This window comes from Marmota flaviventris, chromosome 3 (genome assembly GCF_047511675.1).
Source record: "Marmota flaviventris isolate mMarFla1 chromosome 3, mMarFla1.hap1, whole genome shotgun sequence".
Taxonomy (NCBI): Eukaryota; Metazoa; Chordata; class Mammalia; order Rodentia; family Sciuridae; genus Marmota; species Marmota flaviventris.
This window is the reverse complement of record NC_092500.1, coordinates 57,024,798-57,046,640: the sequence shown is the minus strand read 5'-3', so window position 1 is coordinate 57,046,640 and position 21,843 is coordinate 57,024,798.

Below are 21,843 nucleotides of genomic sequence, written 5' to 3'. Positions count from 1 at the left end.
TGCTTGTCCAGCATTCAACCCATACTGGCCTGGTCCAGGTGGCCAACTTCTTCACCATCGACAGGCTACAGGCTCATGTTGGCAAGTAGGTGTAAACCTCAGTCTTGGGAAACCACTCTCTTTTCAAGTTATTCCTCCTTTGGGTCTTCCCCTAGCTCCTCTCAGACAAGGGTATTCCTTAGAACAGGGGTTCTGTTGGTTTTTTTTTTTTTTTTTTTTTTTTTTTTTTTGTAAACAAAGATTCATTGGAACATGGCCACATTTATTCATTTTCATTTTGGCTGCTTTAACTCTACAACAGGATAGTGGGAACAGAGACCTAATGGTTCACAAAGCCTTAAATATTTACTGTCTGTCCCTTTATAGAAAAGTTTGTTGACCTCTACTTGAGAATTCCCCTTTCTCCTTTATAGTTATTCTGTTGTTACAAGTAATACAGCAATTATTTATATTAAATATTCCTTGCTTAAATTAACGAGTGATTTCCGTCTCCTTACTGGACCTTATTGCTGGTACAGGCAGTACACAAATATGCATGTGTATGTGTTTGTGTGTATGTGTGTACAACTGATGGATTACAAGCCATAAAATTCGTACTGATTGGTACTGTTTCAGCTGGGAAATTTTCCTAATCAACAAAATCCCCAAGACAAGGCCAAACTATAGGTCTGGCTACTGCTACAAAAAATGGGAAAGGAAGAACAAAACACAAAAAAAGAAAACAAAACAAAAAAAAAAAAAATAGAGAGAGCAATTATAAGTCAATTATGTCAATAAATTATCTCACCATATCCATACCTTTTTCATTTGTTGTACTTGGATGTAATCCAGATGCCTAGCACATAGTAAGAAATCAGAAAATGATTTTGAACAAATGAGTTATTATAGGAAAAAGTGAAAAACTATAGGCCGAATTTTCTTTTCAATGCAAAGAAATGAAATAATAAAATGTAGATAAGCAATGAGTAATTTTTCCCTCAAATATTTACTCAGATTGTATGAAAATTATGGGAACTATATAAAGGCAAGAGATGTGTCTGTGAATACATTATCTTAAGCTATATATGCAAATGGAGTGGAAAACACAAGAAAAATAATTTTCTTCTGAAACATTCTGATAATTGAGTCAAGCGTTGCATTTTTGGTTTGAATTAGCTGAGCTGAACCAGTTATTCATTTCACTTTGCATGGGAGGCCACAGTCATAGAGGGGCCTTATCCTGGGCTCACTTCAATAAACAGCTGTGGACTGGGGTCAGTTCCTATTTTATTTAGCATTATTCATTCGTTTGGATTCCATATTCAGCTAATTACTTGCAGGAACAGTACTCATTAAGAAGACTATAACTCATTTACATGGAAGGAGTCTCCAGCTCGGCCTTTTGCTTTTATCTCCCTTCCTTCCCTGTGCAGTTTATTCTTCTTTGATCTGGAGGAACGTAAAGCGCAAAAATCAAATCAAGGCACTTTAAATTCTGATTTCTTGTTTCCCAAACATTCAAACCTTTTTTGTGGACAGAAATTAGCCTTTGCCAGGTAATTCAAACAAGAATTTGCATTTCATTTTATCTTCTTTTCAAGCCAGTGGGTTTTTTTTTTTTTTTTTTGCTATGTTTATCACATTTTCCTGACTGCTCTCAGACCACTCTGCAGCCATGGAGAGCTCTGCCTTCTCTTCAGCTGATTGCCGGTGTTCAGTGGAAAGCTTCAGATGCCAGTATTTTCTCTACTGTTTACAAAAGCAGAAAAGAATTTCACACTTTTTTGAGCATTGCAGCTGTTTCAGCACTTTAAATGCCACTTATAAGCCATTCTAAACAAACCAACCTGTCTACCAGGAAACCAAAATACCTGTTAGCACTCTTGTTTTTTTTTCCCCCCCATGAAGAATGAAGAGTTTTCTTTAATGCACCAAATGAATTCAAGGAATGCATTTTCTTTCTAGGTCTTCATGCAATGACAGAAACATAGGTTCCTCAACATTAATGATGAAGATAAAAGTAATTTCTATTTTTATCAACAGTAGGACTTGAGTGTGTGGGAGAGTAGTGATTATTCTTTAATAGCAATCTTATAGAAAAATATATTATGTTAAGTCTATTTTGTTGAACTCAGCCCCTAGGTTAACGGTTCTTAAAATTATTTGCACACAGGAATTACCTGGGGAGTTAAAAAATATGTATAGGAATGGCTGTATCTACCATCGTGTGTAATTGGTCTGGGATGTGGTTGAGCACTGGGAGTTTGGAAAGCTCCTCTGGGGATTAAAATGTGCAGATGAGTATGGAAGCCATTGCCTTAGGTTGAGCTTTAACTTCAAGGACTACTATAGTGTTGCCTACCAGAGCTTCCAGAGATGATGCAGATGGTAACTGAACCAAATGCTGCTACCCCTGTGCAGGAGGAACAAAGGAAATAACTCAGTGTTCCCTAAGCCAGAGAGCTCAAGAGGATCCTACAGAACTAAGAGTCATACCTCTGAGAACACTTACCCAGTTGGTACCAGGCCAGCATGCTGAGGGAAAAGGCACCCTTTTGGGAGTGGGGGAAGAAGACGGAATCCATGGCTCTTGGAACCAGATGCTGCTGCCTAGAAAAGAACCAGTGCTGGGAACACTGACCAGACAGACAATCCAGGAGGCAGTCTTGCTATGTCCTGTTCTGTTGAGCCTCAGGTGTCCCTAGTCACAGAAACTGCAGGCTGAATATCCCTTATTCACAATGCCTGGGACTAAACATGTCCTGGATTTCAGATTTCTGGGTGTTTTGAAATATTTACATACACATAATGAGATATTTTGGAGATGGGACATAAGTCTAAACACAAAATTCATTTATGTTTCATTTGCATCTTATACATATAACCTGAAAATGTTAGTTTTTCATTGCTTTGAACGTAATACTCAACAGGAACAACTTAAAGGAGGAAAAGTTTATTTTGGCTCACGGTTTCAGAGGTTTGGTTCACGGTCAGCCAACCCCATTGCTCTGGGTCCAACGTGAGGTAGAGCATCATGGCAGAAGAGCATGAAAGAGGAAAGCAGCTCAAGACATGGTGGTCAGCAAGCAGAGAGAGCAAGGGCAACTGGAAAGAAGAAGGCACACCTTCTTACACTTTAGAAGGCACCCACCTTCTCCAGCCACACCATACCTGCCTACAGTTACCATCCTCTTAGTACATTCAAACTAGGATGGACTGATGAGATTACAGCTCTCATAATCATTTCACCTCTGAATATTCCTGTGTTAACTCAGGAACTTTGGGAGGCTACCTCATATCCAGATCATTTTTCTCTTTCCTTTCTACCTCCTCCTCTTGCTTTTTCCTTCTCCTTCTCCCTCTGTTACCAAAAGCTCACCCTTGTCCCCCATGCCAACTCAATAATGAGAACACTGTTTTGAGAAAAAGGAAAAAAAGTTTATGGCTTTGCTAGCATAGGAGAAGCAGAGGGGATTCCTGTCCCAGGGGCTGTGATTCTACACAGCAGGAGGCACAGAGAGGATTTTTCAAGAAGAGATTCATTCCAGGTGTTCCCTGTAGGGGGGTGTGATTCACTTGATCCTCTAGATCTTCTGGTGCCAAACCTGTAGTCTGAATTATTGCTTCCTGTGGTGGGTGTGTGCTCAATGACAGATAAGTTGGCTTAGGATGGGAAAAAGGTAATCCTATTTCCCTAGAGGTTAGGGAGGGGGATAGGGAAAAGAGGAAAAGAAAATATGTCCATTTTAAATTAAGCCTCAGTTGCAGAGCCACAAGGGCTATATTCAAACCCTGAGGTGGACCATTGTTACTCTGCCTCTCACTTTCTCACCCCCTCCCCCTTTACTTTTCCTTCTTTTTTTTAAAAAAAAAAAATTAATTAATTTATTTAAGTTGTTGATGGACCTTTATTTATATACGGGGCTGAGAATTGAACCCAGTGCCTCACACATTCAAGGCAAGTGCACTACCACTGAGCCACAACCCCAGCCCTACTTTTTCTTCTTCCTCTTCTTCTTCTCTCTTTCCTTTTTTTCAGGAGAATCTACACAGGGCTTTGAACATGCTAGGCAAGTGCTCTCCTGCAGAACTACATCCCCAGCCTTGAAAAACCATATTCAATGCCCAGCGTAATTGTGATAAAACACACATTGATACAAAATAAACATTTTCATGTATCCAATTAATAGAGTTTTCCAAGGCAGTACTACTACAGGAACTGTGAGCACGCAATCTCATATATCAGTGGTGGATGTGTGAATGAGCACAGTTCTCCTGGGAACTAACAGGGCTAGCCCTGAAGTGTTTATAATCCTTGATGGGCCAGTTTTGCTTTCAGAAATTTATCCCAAACACAATGAAAACTATGATCTAAGATTTATGTACAAAGTATTTACTGAGGCATTGTTCATGCTAATAAAATCTTAATGACCCCAAATAGAAAATTATTCATTATATTAAGGTGAATAAATATTATTTAAATTTATGAACTGATGAAAATTATGTATATAGTGCAACTTATGGCTAGAAACATTTTTATGGTATAATAATTGAGATATCCTTTCTTTCCTCTTAATATTTTATAAGCTTTGTTGTTGTTATATTTTCTTCTCTATGAATTCCTGTGTTTTATGTCAACTATAATTTGTCAATCTTACAAAAATAACAATAAGGTCATACAAAGAATAAAATAAATTAGTCTATTATTTTAATAGCACTAAAATAAAGATTTTGTATCTAAATAAAACATGTAATAAAAACAGTACATTGATACAAATTTGTAGGACATATGAATATTTTTCTTTAATGTGTAATTAGTTTATATAGATTTATAAGAAAAACATTTACATCATCAATGGTTCAATGAGTGAAGGAAGAACAATATCTACATCATCAATAGATAAATGAGTGAAGGATCCAAATGATTTCTAAAAGGAAAAATACATGTGAATGAAGAACTTACAGGAAAATGTTGGCTGTCAAAATAATGACTATCACAGAAGTTGATGGGAATAGCACTGCTGGAAGTAGTATAAAATTATGGGATCATTTCAGCAAAAATCTGGATTATTAATAGTTAACATACACATTTCTTAACTTTGTGAACATGATTCTTAGAATATATCCCAGGATTATAAATTGAAATACAGAAAAGATTTTACCCCCCCAAATATTTATAATTTTCTTATTTAAAATAAAAAATAATTAGAAACAACCTAATGTCTAAACATGTATGGATATTGAATTAACAATGTTGTAAATAGTAAAATTTAATAAACCTATTAAAATCATTCATAAAGATTTTTAAAAGGATTGGATAATTTTCAAGTTTTAACATTACCATGGCATGCAGATTGCATACTCTAATAGTGTTAGCTCAAGTATGCAGCATTATGAATATTAAAAATATAGATTACTAAGAGGTAAGCTGTTGCTTCTTCTATTACTAAGAGGTAAGCTGTTGCTTCTACATACATGACCTTTTATTTCTTTGTGCATTTCTCAGTTTTTCAAAAATTCTAAATTTTTTTCTCAGAATTTCAAAGATAAACAATACTAAAATTTAAATCTCATAGTTATATGAGAATAAAATCTTCCCTGTTTTAAGTTACCTAGATTTTAAGTTACTGAGAGTCTCTGGTTTTTGTAGGGCCATTGCTTAAAACATGTTGGAATTTTGACATATGTTCTTTTTTTTTAACATTTTTTAAGTTGTTGATGGACCTTTATTTTTATTTATTCATATGTGGTGCTAAAAATCGAACCCAGTGCTTCACAAGGTGAAGCTTGCTAGGCTAGTGCTCTACCACTGAGCCATAACCCCAGCCCCAGACAATATGTTCTTGAAGGACTAAAGTGAAAGGAAACCCTATGGGTTCATTCAAGATTTGATTTATTCTGTTTTTTTTTTTTTTTTTCCAGACATTTTTGTTTTAGGTCAGGAATTGACAAACTTTCTATAAAAAAACAGATAGTAAATATTTTGGGATTTGTGAATCTCTGGTCACATATTTGTCTTTGCTTGTTTATGACTCTTAAAATGTAAAAAAAACACTCTTAGTTGTGGGCCATATAAAAACAGGTCACAGACTGGATTTGACTTGAGGGTCATAGGTTGCTGACCCCTGGTTTGGATCACATACATAGTGCACAGCTGGAGATTTTTTGTGGTGTTTTCTTATGAGTGCAAATCCTGGGAAAGCCTACTCACTTCTCTGTCATTCACATCTTCTGTAATTACAACCATCAAAAGGAGGGAAAGAAATTGATAAGTCAGTGTTAGCTATCACCCAAAGCATGAAAAACAATAGAGCTGCCCAAAACACCTCAAAACTCAGATGCTTATTACCAAGTCATTTGTTCTCACAGTTCTTTGTCAGTCAATTGTTAACTCAGGCTGAGCTCAGCGGGATGGCTCAGCCTGACTTAGTACTGAACTAGGCTGGCCACAGCCAGGGCTGTGTCACCCTCCTCCTGGGAAAGTGGGCTCACCTGTGATGTTTTCCATGGCAATGGCAAGTCTTCAAGAGAGCAAGTCCCAACACGTAAGCACTTTCCAAGTCTTTGGTGAATGAGTTGTTTAGCCACAGCAAAAACTAAAGTAGAAATGGTGGCCAAAGGAAGCAGATAAGACAGAGAAAAGATGTGATGTCAGATGTTTCCAGTAGGATCTCCCTCTTGGATCACTGCTACCTTCCCTGTTCCCAAGTTCCCACTCTACACTATTGCCCCTTCCCCTTTTGTTATAACAAGATGTCTTCACTTCTCCTCACCTCAGGAGAGAACTGGTCATAATTCTCCTGGAAGTCTTAACAGGATTAACAGTGAAATAAACTAGTATCCATACAGCTGTAGCTGGGTCTACCTGGGTCAGAAGTCTATCAGGTCAATCTTTGTGACTAGAGTCCTGGATACTAGAAGCAGGATTTAGAGAGTATTGTTTCCAGAAGGTGGGGAGGTTGCATAACAATAGGAAAATATGTCCAACAAAATAAAAATGGCTACCTATGTTATGTATACACCAGAGGCTGTGTCTAGTGAACAGTACACACAAAGCCCTTCCATATTATAATCACCCAATGAAGTAATTTCAACTCATTTCTATATCTGATGAAGGAGGTATTACTGATTTCAGATTAAATCTAAGAAATAAAAGATAAAGTATTTTGCATGTCCAAGATCATTTAGAGAATTGTGGTAAAATCTTGTTGAAAACCTCAATTCATAAGGCTAGATTCTTATGAGCAAGGCTCTACTGCTTCCTGTCCTTGATATCAAATTTATTTCTCTAATTTTTACTTTCAGCATTATCTTGGAAATTATTTTCCTTGATGTTCTGTTTTCTCATATTTCTGTTTTAATGTACAACTACTCTACCTAACCAGCAACCAGTGTCCACAATCTACCCAAATTTCAGCCTTTTGTGATTGTCTAATTTACAGTTCATCTAATATTTATTTCCCATTGAGTTTTCATCTGTCTGTCAGACATGCTCTAGTTAGTTAAATGCTAGTGGACACAAGCTGATGTCACAAATAGGTGCTTTAAAAATGCTTTCTGGATAAGGTTTGCTTCAGGTGGTTTGAAGTTGCACCATAAGGAGAATGTGCTAGTTCAGTGTAGGCCTCAGAATGAGACAGGAGCCCAACAGCCCAACTAAGCACATCTGTTATGGTTTTACTCTAAGGTGTTCCCCCAAAGCTCCTGCATTAATTCAGTAATATTCAGAGATAAAACAATTGGATTGTGAGAGCCGCAATCTAATCAGTTTGTCCTAGTTTGAATGGACTAACTGGGTGATAACTTCTAAGCAGGTAGGGCATGGCTGGAGGAAGTGGATCATTGGGGGCATACCATAGAAGGTTTCATTGTCCCTGCAGGCCCTTCCCCTTGCTCTTTCTGCTTCTGGCAACCATGAGGGAGCATCACTCCCCCATGACGCCCTACTGCCATGATGTTCTGCCTCACGGTGAGCCCAGAGCAATAGAGTTGGCCCACCACAGACTGAACCTCTGAAGCTGTGAGTGATGATAAACTTTTTCTCTAAGTTGTTCTTGTCAGGTATTTTGGTCACAGTGACACAAACTTAACTAACACAACATTTGAGATTGGCAGAATCATAGTTGATCTGAAGACTCTGATGCATGACAATAAAAACTTCCTCTGAGCTACTGAGTTTTAAAGCAGTTTGTTATGCAGCAATATTATAGAAACAGCAGGCTGAGTCATTCCTTAGTCCTCCCCTTTGGCTTTTTAGTTTGCTTAAAGACTTCTAGTAAACTAGAGCTGCCTTTTAAATAATAAATAGTATTCTCAAAAGAGAAAAAAATGTGTGGAAGTTCTCTGAGGTGTAGCCAGAATAGTATTGTCTCAATAACTGCTGGGTTCTTTTCCTTCCTTGGGAAGCAACAAGATTGTCATTCTTGTAGGAAATTTTGGAATACTATATAACCATAATTAGACAGTAATTTCTTGGTAACATGAACTTTTAAGCTGTTCTATCTCATAAGAACTTCAATCCATAGTAATCAATAATGCATAGTGATTGTTTTAAAGTAGCAATTCTTGAATTTTCAAGCATCTCATTGATTATCTATTATTTCCAAGGCATTGTATATCTATATTCTCATTTGATTTTAACATTGTTACATCTTATTAAGAAAGGAATTAAGTCTAGAAAAGGTGATAATCATTGGTATGATCAAAATGAATATTTAAGGTATCAGCGTGGGGGGGCAAAGCCAGACCTTGAACTGTGAGTAGGATTTGGTGCACAAGAAGGCATCCCAATATGGGGCAAAGTCTGCTAGAGCAGAGACTGTGGGAGGATGGGATAGAAATCAGTTTGGATTCCACCATACACTTACTTCAGAAATTGTTAGTAAATATGTTAGAGATTTGCAATGGAGAAATAGTGTCAAAGACATTAAAAGGATGATAAAGAAATTTATGCTTGATGGAAAGGCAGATGAAAACTTATAAAATGTCATGTTGGAAATACTACTTTACAAAAAATTTGTCTGGTGATGATATTTAGTTAAAAATTTTAGGATTTGCTTTCTATATGCCTATGATATGCCAAACACTGTGCTTGAAAGTTACATTCATGCAAGTAGAAAATTGGCCATTGTAATGGTTAAAAAATAAATAACTCAATTATCAGTGGAGCAGATAGATATTTCTATGGCTATAGTACAACTTATAGTTTAATAAGTGCTATAACAAAGGTGAAAAGACTAAGAGAATCTAGATGAGGAAAGATTAATTACTGTTAAGAGGTACAAAGCAGTTTTATAGAAAAGATGGCAAGTAGACTACTAGTAAAATGCTCTTAATAAGCAAAGAGGTCAGAAGAAACAATGATGTTGGAACTTTCAGCTCAGAAGACCAGAAAAATTGTGTTGGCATAGGTAGAAATATAAAATTTGGAAATTTTGATAATATTAACAAGAACTCTCTCAATTTTATAATTGGTATGGATTGTGAAGAGTCAACTACACTTTAAAATTCAATTCTAAATATTTTACATGTCATGAGCTTAATACATTATGACATGTTTGTGTTTAATGTTCAAACTTGTTGAACTCAAGATGATTAACTCAAATAGGCTTGGTATTTAAATGAGTAAAAATGAGGTGATTTATCCTCATTTGATAGTTCTTGGATATAAATAATAGATTCTACAAATTGTAAAAAACAATACTTATCTTTGCTATTACTTTTAGTATCTTGCTTTTCAAAAGTTTTGGAGTTGGCCTAGAAACAAACAAACAAAAAATTATCTACAGCCTTGAAAAGTTTGATAATAATCAAGACACACAGACATACTAGAAGAGGGATCTCATATTGTGTTACTATAGAATTTTAACAAACTTGAGTTTTGGTCTAAAGAAAGAGAAGTCAAAGCCAAGTCCATGAAGTCTTGGAAAATATGTTCAAAGTCACTGCCAGTAACATTACATTCTAATCAGTAACACAGGCTTTTCTTGAGGTTAAAATTACTATTTATTTTCAGTACCAGGGATTGAACCCAAGGATGCTTAACCACTGAGTAACATTCACAGCCCTTTAAAATATTTTAGGTACAGGGTCTCCCTGAGTTGCTTTAGGACCTTGCTAAGTAGCTGAGGCTGGGTTTGAACTTGCGATCCTCCTGCCTCAGCCCCTAGAGCTGCTGGGATTCCTGGCATGAGTCACTGTGTCAGCCTCTAAAATTACTATTTTAAATAAGACAACAAAGACATTAAAATTTCTGAGGTTGCTATTATTTTTTAAGTTTATTTTTAATTCCGTACATCAAACTTCCCTCTTAGGCATAAGATAGATTCTTATCTGGCCTTGCATCTCTAACATGTTATTTCAGTAAATGGGATAAAACACTGACCTTTCAGGACCTCAGTTTCCTCATCTGAGAAATGGAGACGTTAGTCTTGCCTTCTTCCATCCCTCTACTTTTCCCAACCACTTTTTCTTTCCCTCTTTCCTTCTTCCAGAAATTTTAGAGGACCTTCTTTATGTTCTAGTTTACACTCTCACATTTAACCAGCATATTATGATCCTGAATCTCTTTCTACCTCTACAATTGTCTTTCTCAAAGCCATTATCAAAAAAATGGCCTGTTTTAGTCAGATTTTTCACTGCTGTGACTAAAAGACCAGACTGGAACAATTGTAGAGGAGGAAAAGTTTATTTGGAGGCTCACAGTTTTAGAGGTATCAGTCCATAGAAGGCTAGCTTCATTCCTTGGAGCTTGAGATGAGGCTTGGTAGAAGAGTGTGGCAGAGTAAGTGGCTCACATGATGATCAAGAAGCAGAAAGAGAGACTCCACTTGTCAGATACAAAATATATACCCCAAATGTAAGCCCCAATGACCCATCTCCTCCAGCCACACCCTATCCACCTTCAGTTACCACTCAGTTAATCCCACCAGGGAATAATTCACTGATTGGGTTAAGACTCTCATAACCCAATAATTTCTCCTCTAAACCTTCTTGCATTGTCTCACACATGAGTTTTTGGGAGATACCTCTCATCCAAACCATAACATGGCCCCAGTAATGAGTCTAAAGCTTCAATGTGATTATTTTATGTCCTTTCTTAGTCTGGGCTGGATAGTTCTACCTGAGGTGGCTCCCATTGACCTTTCCATGTCTTACGCTCAGGTCCCTTTCTCCCACCCTCTCATCACCCCGGTACTACAGCATTCTCTGCAAGTAGCAAGTGTCTTCTCTGGCTTCTCATTCTCCAAACTTTTATCAAATGTCTTTTCCTCTGTGATACCTCCAAGAAGAGTTCATCTTTCCTTTCTCTTCAGTTTCCATCCTTGGTCTACATGTAATATAACAGAATAACTGTTGAAGCAGTTATTCTGTTATATTACATGTAGACATCTTATGTCTGACTCTTTCTCTTTTGGCCTGAGCACAGAGCTTTGCACATGATGGGCGGTCCAGAAATATGCATTGAGATGTGGAAAATTTTAGTGAATTTTTTTTTTTTTTTTTTATGGAGAGGTTAAATTACATAAATGCGTTCAATTTTCAACTTCTTTTTGATAAGTCCCGAAGTCACTGAAAATCAAAGGAGCAGAAAAATGTGATTTTGGTATATTTAATCTAAAAAAATTGTATCTGAGATGTGATTCTTTACTATGGTAACTAAATAAATCAGTGAAATTTGTGTTCATGTTGAGGTGGGTAGACACATCTGGGCTTTTAGGTGTTGAGAAGTTGTGGGGTGATTGCTCACATTTTTGGCTCCTGAGCTGTTTCATAATAAACTGCCCCAAAACAACACATCTGAGTCCTGAGTTCAGGAAAAAATGCTTTGCCCACGTGTACCTTGACTTCTGACATGCACTCAGAAAGCCCGTGGTGACACATTTCCTGTGAATTTGGCTACAGCTTTCACTTGAGCAAGCTTGACCACTTGGCCTTATAAAAACTCTGTAAATTCCAAGATCTAATTGGCACACTGCTTACTTCTTTTCCACTGAGAAAGCCAGATTCAGAGCAGCTCACTAGTTATGGTAACAAAATTACATCCTGCCTCCCCTACCCTCACCCAAAAGTGTCCTTTTAAACAATATCAGATAATTAAGCAGAAAAAAACTTTTTGAGGGGTAGGTGAACTACACTTTGAAGAAATATATAGAAAATGTTATCTTTACATATTTACAACCTAATTTTTTTGTGTATCTATAAAATCTTTACAAAAACTCCTTTTAATATGCAGATAAATACTTCCTGTTTTCTTGTCATGGTTTCTAGTATAAATATTTCAATGGAAAACTTTACATCTTACATAGTTGTTAAAGAGCAATATTTTAGAAAGAATAGTATCAAAAACATTTTGCTTTATTAATATTAAGAATGAAACAATTAAAGTGAAGGTTGAGAGAGGAAATCTGGAGTTGACTCATGTAGTCAACATGCCAGGTCACCAATTCCACATGTAACTAAGAGTTAACAGGCTTTCAACTCACTGAGGAATTATTTGCTAGTGATTTTTATATGGACATGTTTAACAAATTGGTAAAAAAAATTAAACACTTTTATAGTAAATAAGGTAATGGTTGGCAAGAATAATAAATCCACTGTAGGTAAAATTTATTTTAACAAACTTGAAAGGGAAAAGAAAGATGCTAACTAAAGGTTTGGGGGTACATCATGATCAAATAAAATTATTTAATTTCATGATTATTTATTATTAGAAGGTAATGAAGAATAGACCAAAGCAAGTAAAATCTCATGGCAATCTAAGCCTTGAAATATGGGTGATACTTATGTTCATTTTTCCTTTAGAATTAGTGGGTGATATGGGTGGGCAGAACTCAGGCAGAAAACCAGTCTTATTATTTGTTACTTTCAGAGTGACTGGGAATTGAGAAGGAGATTCTGAAAAGGATGAATCCAAAGATAGGGATCATCTAAATCTGTATATAAACTGTCATTCAACTGCATACTCATTAGAAAGAGTTCAGAACTTAGCAGAAAGTAACAGAAGGCTGAAAATAGTGAATGGAAGTTCTAAGTTGCTGCTAAATTAGACTGGCTAAAAATAATAAAACAATTGACCATAACAAGTGTTTTGGATGAACTGAATTTCAGTCCACTTCTGGTGAGAATACAGAATGGTAGACCACTATGGATTTTGATAGTTTTTTAATCTACCATATGACTCACTGTTAAGTCTTAGGTATGTGCCGAACCAAAATGAAAAAAAGTGTATGTTGACATGAAGACATGCATATGAATGCTCCCACCACCTTTATTTGTCATTGTTTCAAAATGGAAACAATCCACATGTTCAACTTGGGAATGAATAAGCAATTGTGGTGTATCTGTGCAATGGAACATTACTCAGTCATAAATATGAATACATTATTAATACGTTCAATAACATGAAGAATCTCAAAATCATTATTTTGAGTGAAAGATGTAGGAAATAAAACAGCTTATTCTGTATTATGGCATACATATAAAATTCTATAAATCACAAATTTATCTAGTTAACAAAATAAATCAATGGTTATCTGGTGAGGGGTAGTAGGTAGAAGTAGGAGAGAGAGGTTATAAAAGTCAAGAAAAAACTTGGGAGCTATTAGAAATATTGGTTATATTGATGGGACAAATATGTAAGTAACAAAAAATTGTATAATTGTGTAATATCTATTGTTCTTCAGTTGAACTTCAATAACCTTTGCTTTAGTATTTTTGTGTTATCTGCTAAAGTACATGCTGCCTGCTTTACTTATTCATTCAGGGAAATTTAATAGTCTTGGAGACTCGAAATCCAGTATCAGAACACATTAGGCACTGCCTTGAACTGTTGAGGCACGGAGAGGTTGTTTTCCAGTTTCCAAGACAGATAAGCTTTTGTCCCTCAGCATCCACAGGGGACTGGTTCCAGTAGCTCTCCCCACATTCCAAAATATGAGGATATCAACTACTTTAATAATCTCTAGGTTATTTATAACGTTTAACATACTGTAAGTGTTAAGTAAATAATTATTATATTGGATTATTTAAGAAATAAAACAAGAAAAAATCTCTATATATTTAGTACAGATTTAATTTATTTTACCAGAATATTTTTTCAACCAGAGTTGGTAAAAACCTCAGTTGTGGATCCCATAGATATGGAGGGCTGATTGTACTGACCTGTGTGAAAATTTCTCATCAAACTTATAAATGACCAGGAGTATGAATGGTGGCACATAAAATTAATCTAGGAGAGACTTTAATTGGCCTAATTAACAATTTTACTATCAACCTCCATATACTCTTTATCATCATTAAAATGATACTCCTTCTCATGTACAGTTGCATAAAAACTTCAAACCATTCTGTGCACTTAAAGGATGCTTTTCTAAAATCAGAATTTCTAAATGATTGTTCAACAATGAAACTATCCCAGTCTTTTTTTTTGGGGGGTGGGGGGGGGTCAGTCCTAAGGGTTTGAACAATGTGTTCATTTTGTAAACAATATGCTTTTTATCTAGAATAAACCAATCTCCACTGTGATCTAATAAATATTGAGCTTTAGTCTTAACTAACTTTACCATATTAATTTGCATAATACTAATTGTGAAAGGTATGCAGTGCAGTGTTTATTTTTCCAGATGAAAAATTGCAAAGAAAATACACATATGGTTTCCATACAGAGGCAATATTAGCATCCATCAAAACTCAAGAATCCTTAAATAATCAGATTATTAATAATTTTCTGTCTTGATAAAAGAGAAATGTTTTCATAAGTGGAACCAGGGACAAGTGCATCAATTTAATGATGCAAAATTCTACCAGCTTTACAAAAATTGTGCATAAAAACTTGGTCTGTATTGTCAGTTAAGATCGTTCTTATATTTTATATGATAGTTATCTGCTTAGTTTGCTTAAAGTGTTCTTACGTACTTACATAACTTAATCCTAACAAGTTCTCCATAAAAGGTGAAGTGAGAAATATTATGATTAAATTTTTAAAGGCAGGAAAATAAAACTTAAAAATGCCTGGTGAAACCCAATACTTATTTCATAGCAAATCTTATGGTCTGTTAACCAGATTGCAGTTTTGCAAGCATTTTAAAATTAACTTTAAAGAAAAAATTTATATATATTGTTAGTATATAAGAAACAAGTACTTTGCAGCAATTTTGTTTTTTTTACAATCACCATATACCATTTATCTCTAAAGAACTTAGAAGTATTAACAAATTGAGCCTCCCTGCCCCCCCTTGGTCTGGGAAAAGCCTGTAGAATCCTAAATTGGGGCAACACCACTGTCAGTAATCTGAGGTGCACTTTGGGACTGGGCTCACACAGGTGGAGAAATTAGGGGGTAAAATCTGTTGTCAAGACCCCTCTGCTAAGGAGATAGGGCTGGTACATATAGTTCCTTAAAAAAAAAAAAAAGTTAGACTGGCTTGGTTCTCTATAATGAGATTCAATTAAGTATTTTTTTGTGTGTTTGTTTTTCTAATTAGCACTTATCTTCTAGCTAGAATCCAAAGATAAAGAAGGGAGCTTAAGATATCTTCTAGCCTAGTAAAACTAGGAATAGCTCTTACCAACATTTAGAAAAGAAATCTAAATATAATTAAAAAATATAATTGGAAGTACAAGAAAGATATCCAAATGGACTGGGGATTTCATTAACCTGGGGTGATAGTTACTTTCAATAGAAATAAGTATTAGTAAATAAGTCAAGGTGTTATGATTTCAAGTTATTTCATTCAATTCTTTCCCATTGGAATGTTTTCTATGTTCTAGGGTTAGAAGAGTCTGAAGGACATTACACATTTATATGTGATTTTTAAAAATTATTGTTTTGAAAACACTACAACCTTAAGTTTCTATGTCTTTCTTCCATGTAGTGGGAAAATGAGTAGATGCAAAAGGGAAACTGTCTTGATTTGGCCTAACTTTATATTGTAGATATAACTTTGTTAGTTTAGGTTTATTAAATTAAGAAAGTTTAAAATGGAAGAACAGTAGCAGAAAAAGTAATAAACTCCTTTTTTATTTACAAAAAAAATTAGATGTTAATGTCAATTAAAATAGTACCCCCAGATTGTTTTTGGAGAAAGTCCTAAAATTCCCATGTTTTGAAGAGCAGTTTGTTATTAATTATATAATTCTAATTGTTTCTTAAGAGAGAGTGGCAAGAAGAAAAAGTAGGCCCAAATCTTCATCATGTCAGATTAGGCCCTGACTTCCTTAACAAGACTCCAAAAGTGCAAGAAATAAAATCAAGAATCAATAAATGGGATGGATTCAAACTTAAAAGCTTTTTCTCAGCAAAAGAAATAATCAATGAGATGAAGAGAGAGCCTACATTTTGGGAGCAAATTTTTGCCACACACATGTCAGATAGAGCCCTAATCTCCAGGATATACAAAGAACTCAAAAAATCTAACACCAAAAAAACAAACAACCCAATCAATAAACGGCCTAAGGAGCTGAACAAACACTTCTCAGAAGAAGATATACAATTGGTCAACAAACATGAAAAAATGTTTAACATCTCTAGTAATTAGAGAAATATAAATAAAAACTACTATAAGATTTCATCTCACTCCAGTCAGAATGGCAGTTATCAAGAATACAGACAACAATAAGTGTTGGTGAGCACGTGGGAAAAAGGCACACTCCTACATTGCTGGTGGAACTGCAAAATGGTGCAACCAATCTGGAAAGCAGTATGGAGATTCCTTAAAAAACTTGAAATGGAACCACCATTTGACCCAGCTATCTCAGTCATCTGTTTATATTCAAAGGACTTAAAATCAGCATACTACAGTGATGCAGCCACATCAATGTTTATAGCAGCACAATTTATAATAGCTAAACTGTGGAAGTCCTTCAATAGATGAATGGATAAAGAAACTGGTACATATACCCAATGGAATATTAATCAGCATTAAAAGAGAATAAAATTATGGCATTTGCAGGTAAATAGATGGAGTTGGACAATATTATGCTAAAGCAAATCCCCTAAAACTAGGGGCTGAATGTTTTCTCTGATAAGTGGATGCTAATCCATAATGTGAGGGGGATGGGATGAGTAGAGGAATTTTGGAGCAGGCAAAGGGGAGGGGGAAGGGGAACAGGGGGGAGGAGAGATGATGGAATGAGAGGGTCATCATTCCCCTAGGTACATGTATGATTGCGCGAATGAATGGCGTGACTCTACTTCATGTACAACCAGAAAAGTAAAAAATTCTGCTCCATTTGTGTTCAATGAATAAAAGAGGTTTCTACTGGCATGTATAACTGATTAGAACTAATACAAAATAAAAAATTTTTAAATCCACAATTTAAAATAAATAAATAAATAAATAAAGACATAAATAAAACTGGAGTGGGGGAGGAAGGGAAGGAGGGGGAGGGAGGAGGGAAGAGTTTGGGAAGAGAAACAAAAGTTGATATTTTGCATAGAGAAGTTTTCAAAGGAGTGTCTGTCTACAAAGTTTACACTCATATACTTTACCAAAGTCTATGCAGTATATCTTGTAAAAAAGAGTGTTTTACCCTGGAGTTGTAATTTTCTCTCATAAGGATTTATTTCCTGATTTAGCATTAAATTGAATAGATTAAAATTGTCTTCCCCCAAAGTGAAATGTGTGTGTGTGTGTGTGTGTGTGTGTGTGTGTACTTGTGAAAAATCCTTGGGATCAATCTGAGGCTGAATAGTTTCATAGAAATAGGATTTTTCTCCCTGTGCTTATGTTTTTCAACAGCTCACACAAGTCAGGCAGGGGCTGCCAATGCCTTGGTTGATAATTCTCTGTACTAGTTCTTATAGAGAGGGAAAAGGAATGAACCATGGGAATAATCTATTCTTTTTCATCTTCTTTAGTAATCTATATAAACTGAAGACAGATGAAGAGAAATAGAGGAAGGGAGAGAGGGATGGAGGGTTGGAGGAAAAAGGGAGGGAAAATCAGGAAAAAAGGAGCTGGGCATAGTGGTGTATGTCTATATTCCCAGAGGCTGAAACAGGAGGATCTCGAAGCCAACCTCAGTCCCTGAGTTCAATCCCTGGTACCTTCAAACAGAAAAAAAAAAGAAATTAAGGAAGGAAGAAAGAGGAAAAGAAAAGATTGAAAGAAGAAGAAACAAAGGAAGGCAGCAAGCAGACAGGCAGAGGAAGGAAGAAGTGCCAGGGGAAAGAGAAAACAGAGAGAAGGGTAGAGGGGCGAGTAAGAGAATGACCCTTTCAGTTAACATCACCAGAGGCAACACCTCCTGAGTTGAAAATGTCTTTCATTCCTCTGGCAAACTTGCATTGGCTGTTTGCTTTGGTTCTTCTCAGACAGGGCTTTATTTAGTCATGCCAGCTGGCCATCTCAACTGTGACGATTAAATTTAGGGCACTATTTATAATTCAAGGTATGTGTAAAGAAAGGAAGGAGGAGATTTCATAAAGGTAGGGGCATTAGTAAAGAGGACAAGACAGAGGTGGCCTTCTTGAATAAAATGACTTTTAAAAATTTTTCTATGTCTTGGACTACTTCCCTTGGCTCACTAGTGAAGAGGAACTGGAAGAATCCTAAATATCACCAGGGTCTCTACTGATTCTTCAGATGTGCCTTTTCAAGAAGTTTACTGCTGGTAGGAAGGGTGGACATACCTTAATTATTCAGTAACTTCTATAGTTTTACCTAGCGTTCATGTCAAATAAGGAATTTTCCATTGCTCCAGCTATATACAATCTTCTTCTGGCTTTAAATTCTAACAAAGATTGATTGCTTGAGTTGAGAGTTAATTTTAGGATTTAAGTGACCAGCTCCTTAACTTGCTGGATTACATTCTTTGATTTACTCCATAGAATCCTGGTTATTCTTAAAGAATATGTATAAAAGTCTTTGCTTTCAGATGACCTAAGATTTATGATGATTCTGGATCCTTACCCTACTAACTTGTGACATCACTTTAACATGAAACATAAACTCCAGGCAGAAAAATATGCTAGACTTTCCCTAAAAGTTAGACTCCTACCTTCCGTCCACCATGGGATTTACAGAACAAAATATTCTCTTTTTCCTGTTTGTTTTAAATTAAGAAATTGCAGTCTCTTGAGTTCTAGAGTTTCTGTAAGAACAACAGAAGGAACACTCAGCAAATGTTTAGTATCCATATGCTTCACTAAAGTGGCCAGATGTCCTGAGTTTGTCAGAGGAAAGGGAGTTGTTTAGTCTTTTTTTTTTATTCTCTTTCTCTCTTGATTATTTCCTTCAAAGAGTCAATCACTGATATGTTTTGTGCCTCCACTGATCTATTCTTATGGTTATTTTTCATACCTTGCTATGATAAGAACATTATAATTGATAATCTACTGCTTTTATACCTGGGTTCAGATTTTTTAAAGAAAAAAGTTTATTGTATCTGTTGCTCCTTTGTGGCTCTGTAGTTATTGTCATAAAAAATTCATATCAAAATTCCCATCCTGCCTATGTAGCCCTATAAACTACATTTATAATTTAAAGCAGGCATGAACCTGTGTGTTTTTTTTTTTAAAGGCTGAGCTCTACTACTCATTTTTAATCTTCTCTCAAGTACTGAATTTAAATAGTAAAAAGTGGCCTCTTTACTGGGTCAATACTGTCAGGAAAAAATTTTCCAAGGCTTGGAAATGAAAGAAAGAGATTACTGGGCATCCTTCAAATAGAGCTCTGTGGTTTGTTTCTCAGATTCTCCCAGGTTTATTGGATTCTTAAGAGGTGTGCTCCTTTGAGACCCAGTCTGTGGTTGAGGTCAGGTGTCTCAAAGACTTCAGTGACAGGACTCTTTTATCCTCTTAAAAAATTTTAAGGACCCTGAAGATTTTTTTATATAAGTTTTTATCTACTGATATTTACCATATGGTAAATAAATAAAGACTAAGAAATTAAAGCATACATTAGGATAAATTTATCTTGAATAACATTGTCCATTACCTATCAATGTAGACACCTGCTTATTTTTTTTGACAAATAATATTTGTCAAAATTAAATATTTAGGGAAAGAGTAACATTGTTTTATAACTTTACAAATGTGTAAATTTCTGGCCTTATATAAGAGAGCTGGATCTCATGTCTGTTTTAGCCTTCAGTTGGTTGAAATCTTTGTTTTTGGTTAAAATATTTATTTAAATATCTGATCTATATAGATGCATAATTGCAAAAGAGGGAAGAATTTGATAGACCTCTCATATAATTGTAGATATTCTTTGATATTACACCAAAAGTTGACAAGAAGTAGTTTCTTAAATATCAATTGCAATGTAAAATCTGCAGTCATACTGATGATCTTTTCAAACTATTTGTTTTAAATCGATTGGTGTTTCTTGCACTTTAAATAGACTGTTTATCTATGCTTTATGCATTGGTCACTTGGAAAATATTCATTTGTGGATATATGCAAATTTCCTAATGTTGATTTAGATTTCTCAATGCTAATAACTAATTTTTTTCTAATCTCATTAGACGTTTTTGCAAATCAATGATCTAATGAAAATAGTCATTTACTGTGTTTAAAGAATAACTTTAAAATGAATATGCCATTAATCCTAGGGATCTCATTGAAATATATTTTAAAAGAAATAACTAACCAAATATGTAAAAAGCAATATATAAAAACATAAACAAAAAGAGTCAGTGTGCACCTTGTAGTCCCATGCTATTTGGGAGGTTGAGATAGGAGAATCACTTGAATATATGAGTTCAAGACCATCCTAAGCAACATAGTGAGAATCTGCCTAAAAAAAAGTCTGTTTTTGTGTTTATATTTCATAATAGCTAGATTTTTCATAATAGCTAGTTGGTTATACAAAGTGCAGGTTTAGTTATTAGATTATTTTATATGCATTAAAATATTGTGCAAATATATTTAGTGGCATGAGGGAATATATATGTTTTCCATTATAGAGTGAAAAATTTTGTTATAGAATGGCATCATAGCCTGTTTTCATTTATAGAATATTTGTATAAATGTATCTGTACATTGTATAAATGTATAGAAAATCTGCATAGCTAGTCAGATAAATAGATAGGAAGGAAGAACAGATAAAGTTTTTAAAGGTATTCATAAAAATATTATTAATACACCTGGGTTGATAGATTTGAGGGATTTATTTTCCTTTGTATTATTTTTAATGTTTAACTTTTGTTAATAGAAGTAGATATAAATTTTTACAGTCAGAGAAAATAATAAGCTGTTTTCTTCTTGGAAGTGAAAGTCAGTTTTGTTTCTAAAACTGGAAAATTTCAATGTGGTTTATTTTGACAGTCCAAGTTGGCAAAGGTTCAAGGCAATGAGTGGTGGGTCTATCAGTACTGCAAATATCAGGACAATCCTCCTGGCAAGAAATTTGACTGAAAAGTCTAAAAATTTTTATTCTTTTGAATTGAGCCAATTTACTTCAATTAACTAATCCTATATTCAGTGAATATACCCAAGATATATTCAGGACTATACTCAAAGATTTCCATCAGAGAAATGCTAAGAAGTAAGAAATAATTTTAAAATATTATGGTGTATCCATTTGACAGATTACCATGTTGAGAATATCATGAGACACTTTCAGATTTCTGTCTGATTGGATGTTCATAGCTGCATGCTACTGTGATTTGAGAAAGGATATCAGAAGAAGATAAATAGGGTTCATAAACCAAGTTTCTCTCTTTTTTGGTAGGTTCTAGGGGTTTTTGCTTCTTCATTCCTTCCTTTCCTTAGCCCTACTTGGACCTCTAGCTCCACTTGCTCTTTGACTTCAGCCTGGCCACAACCCTGGTGGTTAGTGGCCCATGATTCTAGATGCTGCTCCCAAGGGAAGGTCCACATTCGTAAGTCTTTGTGTGGTGTTTTGCTTCAGAGACTCT